Source organism: Canis aureus, chromosome 32 (genome assembly GCF_053574225.1).
Source record: "Canis aureus isolate CA01 chromosome 32, VMU_Caureus_v.1.0, whole genome shotgun sequence".
Classification (NCBI taxonomy): Eukaryota; Metazoa; Chordata; class Mammalia; order Carnivora; family Canidae; genus Canis; species Canis aureus.
The window spans coordinates 17,419,159-17,436,352 of NC_135642.1; the positions used below are offsets into that span (position 1 = coordinate 17,419,159).

The window sequence follows — 17,194 nt, forward strand, 5'->3', positions numbered from 1 at the left end:
CTTCTTTGCAACTCTTCAAATCAAAGAAACTTGGATATGGTTCTCAGGCTCTGAGATATTAAACCACGAACTGAGAAAACAGGAATGAAGACAAGAGAGGACAAATTTATGTCAATGAAATCCCGTGACAACTTACTTGCATTTAGAGATCATGCACATTCTTTCCTTGATGAAAAAAAAATTTTTTAACTGTTCTGAAAATGCTAATGAGACAACTTTCAAGAAATTGACAGTAATGGAAAATTTGAATGTTACAATGATATCTAAAAAGAAAGAAATTATTTCACTCATCTTAATCTTGCAGGAGAGCAGAAAAAAAAATGTGAGCAGAGAAATGAGACAGCTGGCAATTGAAGCCTTGGGATTCCTAAACTTTCTCTTTTTTGTTCCCAAATGAACAAGGTTTAAGCTGCCTTCAAGAGAAAGTCAATCTAAAGTCCATGATGACTTCAAAATGAAATCTTAGGGGGCTTTTAAAACTACAAGCTTCAGCTCAGCAAGGTCACTTTCTAAAGTGAAAATTCATTTTAGGGTAATAATTGTAGGGTAAGAAAGGGAAGCAGGGTGGGGTGGTAGGGGTAGGTTTGAATTAAAAGCTACATCATGGACTCCTCAGCTATAGAAGGAAACACTACTCTCCTCCCTGGACAGATCACAGGGGGTGCACTGTGGGAGGCTTTTGTATACCACCTGCTAAAAGCATATGCATCTGTTCACTGGTAGTTGTTTGGCTATCTCCCCTGAAAGTTTAAAGTCTAGCCACGGGGAGATTGCCTTACCCTGGGACACTGTCAGCCAGAGGACAGTTCAACTATTTACCAGCATTCTTAGAAAATAGCCCTGATTTATGCTGTTCCTTTATTTCTTTGTTCAGTCTTTACACATACCTTTTGCTTACAGGCTATCTTGCTACTGTTGTGTGTTGTTTCACAAATGTATATTTTGAATTCTAGGTTACACAGCAAGCTTTTGAAGGGGAAGAGATCAACTTTTAGGACCCATGATCTCTGCCTTGCCTTTAAATTGAGAGAGGAGCATGAGGAAGGAACAGTGGCCCAGAGCTAGACTGGAGCCTGAGTGGGCAGCAAGAGCACAGATACCTGGGAACTAGGAAATGAGTGCAAGAAAACCTGGATTGGCAATTCTGAGGGCTGGGCTGGTTGGGAAGACGGGGAGAAGTTGGGAAGATGGGGAGAAGGTGGGAAGCCCAAACCAGTCCCAAGTTCAGAGACAAACTTAAGGTTGCAATAAAAATAAAGAAATGTGACAGAGGGCCTTAAGGAATCCTCCAAGATGTTTGCCACAGCTATCTGAACCTCTGCCTTCTCCAAGGCTATCCACCATCTATTTAAAAAAAAAAAAAAAAAAGGCAGCAAGGAGGAATCAAGAAGCTCCTTCTATTGGTATCTATCTCTTGTGTTCTTGTTGGTGTCAATGTTGCAGATGGTCCCTGGATACTGGCTCCATTACTTCCTAACAGAGTGACCTTGGACACATTACTTAAACTTTGCCTTTTATTTCTATAAATAAAACAACGTAATAGGGATAAAAATAGGGATAAAGCTGTCATTAAATTTAAGTTGATGTTGTAGGTGTGTAATAAGAACTTGCTTCATCCCTCCTCCATTTAACATGCTCAGAATAAGTAGTTAAATAGCCATTAAAAAACAGTGGGTTGATTTGAAAGTATAGTAGCTATAAGTCAAATTGCCTGGGTTCAATACTCTTAATAACTAGCTATGTGACTTTAGACAAGATATTTAGTAATTCAGGGGCACCTGGGTGGCTCAGTTGGTTGAACATCCAACTCTGATTTCAGCTCAGGTCATGATCTCAGTGTTGTGAGATCAAGCCCTGCAATGGTCTCCATGCTCAGTTTAAGACCCTCTCTTCCTCTGCCCACCCTCACCATGCACACATGTATACATTCCCTCTCTCTTTCTAAAAAAAAAGGGGGGGTATTTAGTGATTCAGTTTGGGATTAGAACATAATAGTGTTCACTTGATAAAGTTATGGTAAAGATGAAATGATATAATGTATGCAGATGTTAACATGAAGATGATGATGACCACAGGAATGGCAGCTTTCCTGACTCTTAGCCCGGATGCGGGTATTTACTGCCTCTGCCTCACCTCCCTCACATACTTCTATTGCTCACGTGTAGACATGACACATCCCTTCCCCCAAACAATTAAACGTACTCTATTTCTCGTGAAAAAAAAAAAAGTGAAACAGGAAAGAACATTTAAAACAAATGTCATTTGATTTTATAGATGACATATTTTTAATGTTACCTGGGGAGATGTTGTCACGGTAAAAAGCTGATACTCTGTGGAGTGTGGTAATTCTTCCATAATGGCTTTTTGAGGAATAGGAGTTGTGTGCTGCTGAAATCTTCCCTTTTTGCATTCCATAAAATCTACAAGAGAAGGAGCCACATGTAATCCAAAATCTTCTGCAATGCAAGTTGGGATCTTAGAACCCCTCCCAGCAACTTCATGCATCTTCTAGGGCACTGACCTTGGGCATGAAGTTGTGTTTTTGCAGATCTGCCTTCTAAAGTATCTTATTTGTGGAGGGAACACTCTGGTAAGGAGTGTCGGCCCACTGAAAATTGCTGTCTGATGGCCATTTTGAACAACACTTTACATTTACTCCAGGGGTAGCTCTTTCCACAGCAAGTTTCCCTGTGGGTTATGGAAGTGGTTTAAATAGCCTTTCTAAGAGCTCTGCACTGCCAACTCTGGAGAGATGCTTTGATTTCTGAAGTTGGACAACATTCGTCCAAACAATATCCACTTTTAAGGACTGAACAGCAGTACATCTTGAACATTCATGCTGTTCTCAGCAAGGAGTTGCTTGGCCAGGGTGACGGAAGGTAAGGCAGAGTAGAACACATTGATCTGTTGCCTTAACATTTTTAAACAGTCATGTAGAATTAGGATAAAAAGGATATGAGGGTATAAATGAGGAATAGGACATTCCATTTTGGGTCTCTGTATGTAGCTTAAAATGTAGCTATAATGTTAGGGGGAAATCTATAAATGAATCATCTATTTTATTTTGTTTTAAGGATCTATTTATTGGGGTACCTGGAGGGGGACTCCATCAGTTAAGTGTCTGCCTTTGTCTCAGGTCATGATCTCAGGGTCCTGGAGTGGAGCAGCATGTCAGGAAGCAGAGGCTCAGTGGGGAGTCTGCTTCTCCCTCTCCCTCTGTGCTCTCTCTAATAAATAAATCTTTATTTATGTATTTTAGAGAGAGTGAATGGGCAGGGATGGGCAGGGAGCAGTGGGAAAGAGAATCTCAAGCAGACTCCCCATTGAGTGCTGAGCCAGACCTTATGACCCTGAGATCAGGACCTGAGTTGGAATAAAAAGTCAGACACTTAACCAACTGAGCCACCTGGACACCCCTGAATCTTCCATTTTTAAGAATGCTAAATGTGAGCCATTGTTTCCTCCATAGGGGGAGTTTTACATTTGTGATATAAACCTTTAGGGAAACTATGGAATGTGAGTGTCTCTGTTTACTTAGGGAAGGGATGTGGTTGATGATAGGGACTTCAGAGTCAGATTTCCTAGGTTGGAATTGTGGCTCTTCTACTTACTGGACAAATTACCCAACTCCGGTGAGCCTCACTTTTCTAATCTGCAAAGTGGGGATTATAGTAGTACCCACCTGATGGAGTTAGGAGGATTAATGACATAATTGTGTAAAACTCTCATAACTAATGCCTGCCATACAGTTAACACTAATACGTCATTGCTATCTTGTTGTTTTTAATATTTTCAGTTATATTTATAACCAAATAAAGTTCAGATTCACTGTTTTAGACCGAACAAAAAAAAATTTTAACAAAATATTAACCAAATTCTGTAACATCACCAATTAGCAGTTGAACAAACGAGCCTGGTAGCAATGAAGCAAAAGCAATCATATCAACACTTAGTGATTTAGAGTTTACAAAATCCTTTTGCCTATGTTTTCCTCAAATTGATCCCCAAATGGTCACTGTTAGAGAGCATTACTCTCATTTTATATATGAGATTATTTGGCTCAGGGAAAGTGACTTGCCCAAGGTTGCACAGGGAGTTAACTGTAAAACCCTGGTCTGTTCCAATTCCTATGCAAATGTGCTTTCCTTTACATTATGCTGCCTTCCACATGCAAGAGATAAACGTTCTTATAATTAGACTATTGGCTGCATATTATAAATAGTGTAACTAATTTATCGGGGAAAGCTAAGGGATTTAAAAACAACACCACAGGTCCCTGAAGCAGCATCAAGTGAACCTGGACGTGACTGCCATTCAAGCCCTGTTCACGTTTGCTCTCCACTCTCATTAGCTGTGGATTCCATGGAATGCTCCACGCTGAGCCAACTGAACATGGATTGCTGTCTGGAGAGCTTTTGGAAATACATGCTTAGAGACAGCACTCAAAAATTCATCAAAAATGGGGGACAGGATGACAAATTGCAAATCCAAAGGATTTATTTAGGTCTTTATAACCTAAGTATGAAGCAAAATTAGGCCTTGAACAGATTGCTATGGCCCAGCCTCCCCACTTGACCTTCAGGGTAGTTATGGAATCTGCAGCTGCCTGAAGGATTTAACCACTGCTTCCCCAATACCACCATCTTTCCTCTTTGCTGTTTCACTTATATGTGCTGCCAAGACATGTCCTCCAGGCCATCAACTATTTGAACGTTACCCATCTTTCAGATCCACCTCAAATTTTACCTCCCCAGACAGAACCCACATTTATAACACCTACTTTTGGATTCTGAAAGAAATGATTTCTTAAATCACTTACATTGCCTTTAATTTTAACTGTTGCACATTTTTTTTTACATTTATGTGCACTTCCCTTCCCATAGAACCCCTTTTCTTTTTTTTTTAAGATTTTATTTATTTATTCAAGACACACACACACACACACAGAGAGAGAGAGAGATAAGCAGAGACATAGGCAGAGGGAGAAGCAGGCTCCATGCAGGGAGCCTGGTGTGAAACTTGATCCCAGGACTCCAGGATCACACCCTGAGCTGAAGGCAGACTCTTAACGGCTTAACGGCTTAAGGGCTGAGCCACCCAGGCGTCCCAGAACCACTTTTTCCTGAGGGCCAGGAACACATTCTTCACTTCTATGTATTTTTCCCAGAACCTTGAATAATGCCCTGTAACTACTAGAAGCACAGCAGATGCTCAATTATCAATTGATTACATTAAAAGATCAGTTTATACATACACACCAGCCATGTACCTGATTAAAATTGCTAAAAGCAAAAGATGCAGAAATCAGCAAAAAATTAAAAACAACTGAAAATATTTTTCAAAGCTCCTGTAATGGGACAGTATTTTCCCTCCAGGGCTTCACTTCCTCTTCAGGCACCCAACATCTGAATCTTTGCTCTTTTTGAGACTCTATAGATGCCCAGGGGTTATTCATCTGTAACCCCTGCTTCCATAGGCTCTCATTCAAAATGAAAACTAAAGGATAGGACCAGCAAGGATGTGGGATGTCACCCTTACAACTCTTTCAGATGCCTCTTCTGACCTACCCATTGTGGATGGGTAGCTCAAGGTAAGAAGGGAGAGTGGAGAAGTTGCTAACCAGGGGGAGAGGGTCCCATTAGAAGTTCACCTGGTTGGTGGGGAAGGTGGCAAGGAGCATCCCATGGAGGCCCCTTGGTCCTCATAAAGAGCACCTGATAGAGGATGAGCTTTCATACCTTCGGGGTGACAGGAAATTGAGGTAGATTCTACATAACAACAGAAAACTGGACCTGAGCAGTGGTTGCCCTTTGTGCTGGGTGGGAGGAAGTTTTGCTGACCTAGGACCTTGAAAGCCTGACTTGAAGCCTCTGACATCAGCACAAATCACACTCCCTGATTCAGGAGTAGCTGGGGTTTCAAGCTTTCGGAAATTGATGTATTCTTTCTTTCCCATTAGATTGTACTTGCTTCATGAGTAGCAACTCTATTTCCCATGCTTCAGTTTCTGCCTCGCCCGGACCACCGTGTGTGTGTGTGTGTGTGTGTGTGTGTGTGTATGTACATACAATGCCATAATTTTGACTGGTATATGTATGGAACCATTATGCTAGGAGCTTCATTACTGGAAGCCATTTCTGTCAGTGACAATGGATTGTAGGTGGCTTCATGGATAGTGGAGATTGGAGTTTAAAACACAAAACTTCAGGCAGAAAAGAGAAGAAAATATTGTTTCATAGTTGCACGCTTACAGTGAAGCTGTGAGGGAAAAAAATGGCAGCAGGACCAGCACACCTCAGCAGTCCTGCTGGTACCCTCCATGAGTGTTTTACACACTGGGTCACAACCCATTCATGACTCATGAAATCAATTTAGAGGACCGCCTCTGTGTTTAAAGAAATAAATACAATAGCATATTAATTTAAAATAATGCTTAAAATTAAATAGAACAGAAAATATGAGACATACCACACTCTAAGAGTATTATTCTGTGAATTTTTGTTTATATACAAGTATGTTCTGATTCATGATAAAAAACATATTTCTTAATTATAGGCTTATAATAGCAAAGTATTAAAAACAGCTGAAATGACTCACAAATAGAGACTTAGATAAATAAATGAGAGTACATATTTCCAATCAAACATTACACATGAAGGTATGGATCTACATTTACTGGCTTGGAGAAATGGGTATGATATGCTGTTAAGGGGAAAAAAGGTAGACTAAACAAATAGTAGAGAATGGTCCTATTTATATAAAAATATGTGATTCATGTGTGTTTGTGAAAAAATAAATAATTGTCTGGTAAGATGTTTGTCAAAATACTAAAGATGTTTCTCCAGGTGGAGTTTCTTTCTCTTTTTTTAAAGATTTTATTTATTTATTCATGAGAGACACAGAGAGAGAGAGGCAGAGACACAAGCAGAGGGAGGGAGAGAAGAAAGCTTCATGCAGGAAGCCTGTCATGGGACTCGATCCCAGGTTTCCAGGATCACAACCTGGACTGAAGGCGGCGCTAAACCGCTGAGCCACCCGGGCTGCCCTCCAGGTGGAGTTTCATTGCATTTTTGTCCTTAATTTCTTTTCCTGTTTAAATTTGAGAAGTATCAATTTTATAATTATACATACTTTTTTTTTTTTTTTTTTTTAGAAAAACACAAAAGAAGAAGTTTGTAATGGAGGATATGTAATGTTCAGTGAGAGCATACAGACGTGACTGCTGGAAAGGATCAGGGAAGAGATATATCATGAACTGAGTGTTACAGGAGAAGGTATGTTTGTTAAGCCTAATAAGGGATGTAACCCAGGTGGGAGTGATGCACAAACAGGTGAGTGGAGGTGAGAGAGACTGTGACACAGTGTGTGTGTGGCTGACAGAGATTCAGAGGAAGAGGATAATTTTCCAAGGATAGAGGGCAGAGGTTGTGAGCTAGGGGATAAATCATGGAAAACTACCAAAAGATTTTAAGCAGAGGAGGAGTATGCAGCAGCTGCTGTTTAAAGTCCTGCCTATTTCCTACTGCAACATCGATTCTCTATATGCTAATAGCACCTGCCACTCTCAGCCCAAAGGCTTTCTCAGGCTGCCGGAGTGTGTGGCTCAAGTACAGAAGAGGTCAGAGTTCCAGAGAGTTAACCTCTCAGAAGCAGCTAAATATGAACAAATGAGTTGGTGGATAAATACCCCGGCTTTCTTGCCTCTGGGGTGAAGCAACTCAAATATGTTTTATATGTTCCCCAGACCTCTCTGGTAGAATGGAGCCCTAATGCCCATACCAGTAATTTGTTCCTTAATGTGCCCATTATGGCTCTATTTTTTTTTCCCTGCCTCACATTCCTTGGCTCATACTGGTGCTCCTCTCCGAACCAAAATCCTCATACACAAATCTTTCACTCAGAACCAACTTCTGGGGTAATGCAGCCTAAGGCACCAGCTTGTGTTGTGTATATCTCTTTCCGTATGAATATCAAAATAGCTAGAGGTTGTTTCTGTGTGGTGGAATCTTAGGTGGTTTTTTCCTTTCATTTTTAATCTTTGTTTTTTAAAATGCCAACAGTTTACTTTCATTACTCTTATAACAAAAGTAAGACCAAAAGTTATTCTTTTAAAAGAAATATATATATAATTTAATATATATAATATAATATAATTTATATATTATATAATATATATATTTTTATAGCATGGAACTTGTTGAGGTAGCCACTGAGGTATCTCATACCATCTGAAGTGAGAGATAACAAAGATAAAAACTTATGCCATGGAAGTAGGAATAGAGGTGAAGGGTTAGATTTGAGAATTCTAGAGATGGAAAGGGGGGAAAAAGTGCCCAAATGGGTCAAGAGCTCACAGACTTTGGGGAACAAATACTTTAGCAAATACTGAGGACAACGAAGAAGAAATATGTTAAGGGAGAATGATAATATGAGTTTGGAGAAAGAGTTCTTTTAAAATGATTCAGGTGGAGATCTCTACTAGGAATTAGAAATATTAGTCTAGATAGAGGGTTGAGAGACAAAGAATTGGGAATGACAGGTGTGTGCTTGATAGAACAATCCCTGCGGTGTTTAAGATTGCCTTATGAAGTCTGCACAGTGAGCAAGAAGCAACATGAGAACACCATCCTGGGGACTTCATTGTTTACGTTCTGGGAAGAAGAAGAGGAACCATTCAAGAAGACGGAGAAGTGATCAGAGCTGTAGGAAAAGAGCTTGGAATGAGAGGTGGTATAAAAATTAAAGAAGTGGGAACATCCTCCTCTGACAGATGATTTAACAAGGGCAAATGCAGGCAGGCTGACCTGCCCTGAGCTGCCTATTTTGTCTTCTTCTTCCCCTTCATCACTGGTCGTATTCCATCTGTTTCCACATAGGCTTGGTCCCTGTTGGTTCACTCTGGTAGGTAGTTCCAAAAGCAAAGCAAGTCAAGGTATTTTAAGAGAACCAATTTCTAGCCACCATTTTAAAAAGTTATCTTTTCTAATTACTGAAAAATAGGCACAACAAGCATCCCTGAGCTTCACATCATCTCCATATAGTTTTAAAGTAATTAAACAATGAGGCCATTAGGCTGAGGTGGCTCTAATGCCTTAGTGGCCTGTGTAAGCAAATCAAAAAGCCAGCTAGCACCAGTGCACTTAAGAACAACCACTTAAAAACAGCCAACTAGGCTTTCCCAAATAAGGCAAGTGCTTAAACTATAGTCAAATAATTTCCTTGCTTCCTACAGTTCTTCTCTATAGAAACCTCTCTCTCAGCTCCTGCTGGTGGAGCACTCCTCACCACTTTCAGTTTGGTGCTATCTGATTTGAACCAATGCAAGTTCAAGTCAACTCTTGAAAATTTTACTGTGCCAGGATCCCTGGGTGGCTCAGCGGTTTGGCACCTACCTTTGGCCCAGGGTGCGATCCTGGAGTCCCAGGATCGAGTCCCACGTCGGGCTCCCACGTCGGGCTCCCAGCATGGAGCCTGCTTCTCCCTCCTCCTGTATCTCTGCACCTCTCTGTCTCTCTCTATGTCTATCATAAGTAAATAAATAAATCTTAAAAAAAATTTTTTTTTACTGTGCCTCAGGTTATCTTTTAAAGGAATGATCACATCTGTTTAAAGTAACTGAATATTCAATAATTTGTATTTTTGAATCACCATGTGCCTTCATCAAAGGTTGAATACAAATGGACTCATCAGCATGAAAGGGATCCTTCCAAACCTCTGAGCAAGACTTCCTTTTGTGGTTGGCCATCATCTTGTCCCCTCAGAGAGCCTTGTGATTCCTCAGTTCATAACCCACTAGAATAGTTCACCCCTAGAAGATCCTAACCCCTGTACTCTTCTTACAGGCAATCTTAACTCCAGCCTAGACCTCAATCACAGGTAATTCTGGGAATAAAGGTGGCCTCTGGGCCTCTAGGCACAAAGTCAGAGAGGCAACGCTCTGGCTTAGGGCTCTCCCCTTACGGGAGGTAGAAAATTGCTCTTAATATTTAAGACTTCCCAACTCCTGGAGGTGTGTATTTCATCCAAAATAGTTTAAAAACTATAAAACCAGAGGAAACAGTTTTGAATGAATATAACTTTTGAGTGACTTTAAAAAATGATTTTACTCAGAACACACAGAAAAAAATAAATCATTTTCAAAATGGTAAGGAATCAGGGTTTTCTAAATTTGAAGTTGCTCCTAATGATTTAACGTAGCTGGAGGGAAAATGAAGTCTCTTCCTGTCACTGACAGATCGTTCACCAGGAAAGGTAAAAAGGCACATACACCTAAAGAACAAAGTTTGGTGTTCATAAGAAACGATGGTCTTTCCTAAAATGAAGTTCCAGCTGAAATGTAAGAAGTCAGCCAGAGGCAATGAGTCCAAGAGTTTTTGAAGAAGGCATCAGAGAGGAGTGATAGAGATGCAAATTTCTAGCTGTCTGTACAGCTTCAATCCAGCGGAGATCTGGGTTGAAGAGAAACTATTTCTTCCGGACTTTAGTGTCTTGTATCTGGAATTCAAAAAAACAAAAAAAAGTTGGCAGGAAAAATAGAGACAGCCCAATTTGGGAGCCAGTTTGAGCTGCGCCTTGGAGAAAGTTCCACTAACTTCATCTTCCCTGTTAGAATTCAGAAAAGTTCCTCCTTTGCACCTTAGATCCACCTTCATCTTCTTCCTCAGGTAAGCAAAGTCCTGGGACAAGGTCACCAAGCACTCCTTGGTTTGTGAAGCTAGGGGTGATCTAAGGAATTCCCTTAACAAGTAGACAGTATGTGAAGTAGATAAAAATGCACCACTCTCCCTCTCTCTTCCCTTACATGTTTGAAATAAACAGCGTGTCCTTTTTCTGTTGAGGATTTTATTGCAAAATACTACAGAAAAACACCTGGGGAGTAACAAAAATAACTGCACTGACAGCATTAATTTTCAAGAAATCTTCAAATCCTTATTGTCTTTGTCCCTGTTCTGAAATGGGAAGCAGAGGGAGCTAGTCAGCTTTGGGCCATCAGAGACATGCTAAGTTGTGCTTAAAGAATCAGTCCCGGGGATCCCTGGGTGGCTCATCGGTTCAGCACCTGCCTTTGGCCCAGGGCGTGATCCTGGAGTGCTGGGATCGAGTCCCACATCGGGCTCCCTGCATGGAGCCTGCCTCTCTCTCTCTCTCTCTCTGTGTGTCTGTGTGTGTTTATCATGAATAAATAAAATCTTAAAAAAAAACAAAAAGAATCAGTCCTATTAAACCCTACCTGCTAGACAGATGGTTCCCATCCAGCGTTCTGCACCATTGCAACTACTGATTATTGGCACTAATGTCTACCAGCAAAGCGGCTCTGCTTGTTGTTTATCAGCTGTTTGGGACCTTCTGCTTTGCCAGGGTTGCAAGGCAGCAATCCAGACATGTTCTGCAGTAGAGGAAAAGGTGAGAGCGCTGTGTGGAATGTGAAAGCCCAGGGGAGGAGGTGAGAAGCAAATCTGTTCAGTCATAGAAGGAGAAAACTTAAGTACACACTCGTGTGTGTGTGTGTGTGTGCATGTAGTAAAAGGAGAGAAAAGAAAGGGAACTGTAGTTTCCTCCCCTGGACTTTCCCTCCTAGTCTAATGTCACCCTTGGGGCCATCTGCAAATGTCTGTTAATATGTCAGCCTACATTCTAGGATCTCTGACCTGTGCTTCTGTCCATCTGCTATTTCCTTTGGATTCTTACAAATGTCATAACCCTACCACCTGGTTTCATTGACATGTCAATAGCTTGCTGGTGCTGTGACTCTTGATCTTCCCTGCTGAGAGAGAAATTGTGTAGAGTCACACAATTAAGCCATTAATAGCAACTAGCCCTTATTGAGCACTTACTGTATACTGGCATTCTAGTAAGCATTTTATCCATAATAACCTAACAAAGTAGGCTTTGTTTTCTCCATCTTATAAAGGTCAAGTGCATGAAGGTAGCTGATAATTGGCCAAAATAAGATTTAGCTATAGGAAGCCTGAGGCCTGGGACGCCTGGATGGCTCAGCGGTTGAGCTTCTGCCTTCAGCTCAGGGCCTGATCCTGGAGTTCCAGGATCGAGTCCCACGTCGGGCTTCCTGCATGGAGCCTCCTTCTCCCTCTGCCTATGTCTTTGCCTCCCTCCTCTCTCTCTCTCTCTCTCATGAATAAATAAATAAAATCTTAAAAAAAAAAAAACAAAAAAACGAAGCCTGAGGCTGCAGCTGTGTTCTTCATCTCAATACTCATGCCCTTCTCCACATGACTCCCACAGTTTCCTGTTCTGAGTTTCCATCTGCCCAACTGTCTGGCACTTCCCTCCCCCAACTTTTTAGGATCTGCTGACTCAAGCCCTGGTTCTGTTGGCTTTGTTCTCTTTATTTCTCCTGTAATATATTCACTACATGGCTATTCTTGCTTGGCTTCACTTTCTATGCTTCTAAGTCAATATTTTAGTCAAATATGATGCACTGCCATTTTGGAAAAAGTGCCTCCATAGCCAATCATGCTGGTCTTTCTATCTGTAAAGTGGGATAAGGAAAGAATCTACCTCTCTACCTCCTGTGAATACTATGAGGATTGAAAGATAAAATATACGTAACACTCAACACAGTGCCTGACACAATATGAGTGCTAACTATTTTTGTTATTTGCTTACTAAAATAGCCCAGAGGCAATAGTATATTCATTTTTTGGATGGAAAAAAATGGAGCATAAGTGGCTAAATAACTTGGCTCAAGGAAATGTTACTAGTCACTGGCAGAGCTGGGTAGAGTTTATGTGTTAATATTCATCTCCTCTCTCAGCTCCTGCAGAGCGGCTCCCTGCAGACCCCATCAACTTCCTACATTGTTGGGTATCCCACTGCCTTTCTGTTTATGGTTTTGGGGTTCACTTCATATTTTCAGTTAATTTGAAGAGCAGAGATCATTTGTATTCCATCTAAGATGATCAGATTCTCAGGTTCACCCTAAGATCATTCAAGGGCCATCAGTCTTGGGAGCTACAAAGGCTCACTTTGGGTGTTCATAGGATGGTATATCAGTGTCAAACATTCAAAGAGGGCAACAAAGAGCCTGATGCAGGAAATGTTTGAGGATGTTCAGTCAGTTGTGTGGTTCACTTCAGTAATAGAGGAAGCCGGACAACTGAGAGTGGGGGAACCCAGTTGCATAGGATAAAAGTACCAGAGAAGCCTGGAAGACTGTAACAACTCTGTGTGACAAGACACTCCATTCCAAGATCAGGGACAGCTATGCTGGACAAGTATTTCAGGGGAGGAACATTGTGGAGCAGAGCAGAAAAGAGCAAAGGGAAGTGTGCTCCTTTCATCCCTTCTCCAAGTGTACCCTGGGTAAAAGCTCTAACTCAATTTAAATAACGCTTGTTCCTAGAGGGGGCTTGGAATCAGGAGGATTTTGCCCTAGGAGAACCTTTGTTTTTACCTTAAAAATAACTAGCATTTCCATGTAAGGAAAAAAAAAGCAATATTGCTTCATATGAGATTCTCTAAGGTTTAGGCAGGTTTTTTTTAAAGATGAAGAAAAGCAAATTACTTTCTTATTTACATTTATGCTGTCACCCCTACACCCAGCAGTAGCTTAAATGTAAGAGGAATCCAGAATAATAGAACAAAAATCTGATGCAATGCCTGATTAAAAATGCAAATTTGAATTTGCCAGCGATCTTCTAGCTAAGCAGAGTAAACAGGGAAGGAGAAAAGGCAGCTTAAGGTTGGTTAGATAATTGAAATGATCGTGTGTGCTGAAGGAAGTAAGGAATGTGGAGTCCGGCCTCTGAAGAATAAAGAGAGACTGGGTAAGCCCTGGTGACTCAATGGGTGGAGGGGGCTAGTCAGGTTCCCCAGAAGGATGCTTAGCAGAGTTTAGGTTTTTTATTTCCATGGATTGAGTCAGTGACACTTGGAGGAAATCCAATGAGCAGATTCTAACTGGACACCGGGATGCTCATTTCCAAGGTAATAAAGATGTATAAAGAAGATGGCATAACCTTGCAATATAACAACTACACATGCAAAAAGTGAAGTAAGATAGAGGATGTACACACCTTGAAGAAAACCGTAGCATATTTGTGGGAAATAATGGTGCACAGGGGAAGTGCTAGGGGACCTGGACTAGTGGGGTGGTCAGAAAGTCTTTTGGGAAAGGACAGTGGTTTCGTTGAGTGGGATAGAAATGAAGGACAGGAAGGATCATGGATGAGGTGAGAGACCATTGCTTTTACAGACTCAGAACAATATAGGAGCAACATCAGTGGTGACGGCAATGTCAGAGAATCTTGTTGTGTCCCTCGTTAGTGTAATTCCACGTGTCTTCCCAGCCCAAACCTTCACGGCTGAAGTCTGCCCACGGAGCTGGGGCACTGGTTGTGGTGGTGGTGGCGGTGGACACATGCACTCCTTGGAGTACTTTAAGCTGGAGGAGGCTTCACTGAGCTGGTCTGAGACTGCATTGCTGGGATGCAGGGGCCATGCCTAGTGAGGAGGAGTCATTGATCCTCTGTGAGCTGACACTGAAGACACAGAGCATGACACCTAACGCGGTGGAAAGGCTCAGCAAATATAGAGATGACAGGGTCAGGCCTGAGAAAGAGGCCCAGTCGGGTGGTTGAGGAACTGGTCTTTAAATTGAAGGTAAATATCAAGATACTCTTATATGTGTGTATAGGAGGTCGGCTGGGGACAGCTTCTTTAGAAAAGGGGGGGGGGATTAGAAAATTGTCTACAAATTATGTCATTTAGTATATTCCATACTATGACTCACGTTTTCATTCCCAATTCTCTTACACTTTGTAGTCTAAGCAAGGGACTCTTAATATTCACCGGAATCACGGAGTGAGGTTATTAAAAGTGAGTCTAGGTCTAGGTAATCAGGGCTACCCTCAGAGATTCTTATTTAGGGACCCAGAGGAAAAGATTTCTTGCTATCCTTCCAGCCAGGAGGGGGAGCTTGCGTTGATTTAGTTAAACTGGGGTTCTCTTTCTTTAATGATGCTTCCTCTATGCTTGTTCGTGGGATTTTCGTTCTGTTAGGGATGTTCTCCCTTGATATCTCTGTTGAAATCCTTACTTTAAAAACAAAACACTGATAAAGGTAGTAGATGCCCAGTTTATCTTACTAGTTTGCTCTGCTTCCTAGGGCCCTTAGGTCATTCAGGCTCTGTGATGACAGGGAATTGCTTTGTGCCCTCCAGGGGTTGAAGCGCTCACAGTGCTACAGGACACCATGAGAGGGCAGCAGAGAGCTGGAGAGACCTTTGGTAGAGGCCCCAGGAAGCAGGCTGAGAGCAAGCCAGAAGCAGGTGAAGGAGGAAATATGTGATCCTTTAGGAGGCGCAGGGTATGCCAGTTGTCTGTGGTCCATAAATTAACCAAAGACCAGAGTCATTATTCAGACGAAAAACTGAAATCGATAGGGGATGCAATAGGGAGTGGCAGTTTTAAAACAGGAAGAGATGAAAATAGGCTCTGAGATATTGCAGGGAGCCTATGAAGGCAAGGCAGCCTGTGGGGTGATGGTGGTTCAATGACTGCTCATGAGACCCAGGGCCCTGGTGAGTCTAGGTCTAGGTACAAATCCAGATCAAGAGAAAATGCTTGAAAGGCTGAGCATACTGTTACAACCTAGGGATGCATGTGAACTGCACAGAGAAGACTATTTGGGGTAAAGATTTCAGGGAACTGGAAAAGTCCTGACATTCAAGGAGGGCATAAGAGGTCCCTGCAAGGTCAGTGCTTACGCTCTAAGGAAAAAAATCTTTAGAAGGACAGGCCAGGACCTAGGGGTGTTATGTAGATCGAGGCACACATGGAGAATTTAGCATACAGGGCAGGTGAGCTGGAACAACACCTTTAGAGGAAGCATTTCCCAGCCAGTTCTGCAAGGGCTTGAAAATGCCACAAGATTTTGTTATTATTGGTAATGCCTATTTGAATACACCTTGGGCCAAAACTTCCAGAATGTAGTTTAGCACCATAGTGCTTAAAGTGTGGTCTGCAGACCAGCAGCATTGGCATCACTTGGGAGCTTATTAGAATTTAGAATTTCAGATCCCACCTCAGACCTGAATCAGAATTTGCATTTTAACAAGATTTTAACAAGATTTAACAAGGTGATTCCTATGCATATTATGCATATTTTAAAGTTTGAGAGATACCAATCTAGCTGCAAGTCCAGACAGGGTTGGGTGGCACTGATGCCTATAGAAGATTAATAAGGGCATCCTGTAATAAGAAAGTCAGGGGAAATGTCTGCATTTGAATGACAGTAGGTGGCATTCTTACCAATAGATAATGTAATGGTACTTTCTTTGGGTTTACTTTTCTTGAACTATATTCGATTCCTTATAGTTACATACAAAAATCAACCAACCGATACCTTTTTCCAGGGCAAACTGTACCCTACTGCAGACTGAAAGAAATCAAAGTTGAAGGCATTGTCTGAGGTGAGCAGGAGGTTTCTAGAATATTTTTGCTATATGTGACCCAAGGACCTCATGACCAGAAACTAGATTTTTATTTTTTAACTTTTAAAAAGTAAAAATGTTTTTAAGGTAAATAAAAGCAATTCAACTTTTAGACAGGGGACCATTAATACTAACATTGCAAGAGGGTTTCTGTTTGTATGAGTTTCTTATTGCTGTTATAACAAGTTGCCACAAATTCACTCACTTAAGACAATATAAATGTATTCTTTTACAATTCTGGAGGTCAAAGTCCAAACTGGGTCAACTGTGTTCACTGGGCCAAAGTCAAGGTTTCAGCAGGGCTGTTTTTTTCTGGAGGATCCAGCACATAGACTGTTCTTAGTCTCTTCCAGCTTCCAGAGGCTGCCACTGGCATCCATTGCCCTCTCTGGCTCCTGGCCCTTTCTTCCATCTTTGAAGCCAGCAGCATAAGCATCTTGCTCCTGTGGTTATCATGTTGTTCTCCTCTTCTGTATCAAATCTTTCTCCAATTCCCTCATATAAGTACACTTGTGATGACATTTAGATCCACTCAGATAATGAAGGCTCATCTCCTCATCTCAGGATCCTTAGCTTAGTCACATCTCCAAGGCCACTTTTTTTTTTTTCCACAGAAAGTAACATTTGTGGGGTCCAGGAATCAGGGCTTAGTATTTGGGAGGGGCAGTATTCAGCCAACCATAGTGTTTAATGAAGATGTTAACAAATAATATAAATACGCTCTTCCATTGCTTAGAGTA

The 17,194-nt window shown here is 41.5% G+C and overlaps 1 long non-coding RNA gene across 3 annotated transcripts in view; it reads right to left on the minus strand.

Annotated features, from left to right (window-relative positions):
• Positions 1–2,295: 2,295 nt before the first annotated feature.
• The window catches only part of LOC144303655 (uncharacterized), a 100,650-nt gene continuing 85,751 nt past the window's right edge, over positions 2,296–17,194 (minus strand). For all 3 annotated transcript variants that reach the window (XR_013370644.1, XR_013370643.1, XR_013370646.1), the window contains one exon: positions 2,296–2,420. This is a non-coding gene — a long non-coding RNA (uncharacterized LOC144303655). The remainder of the gene's footprint in view (positions 2,421–17,194) is intronic.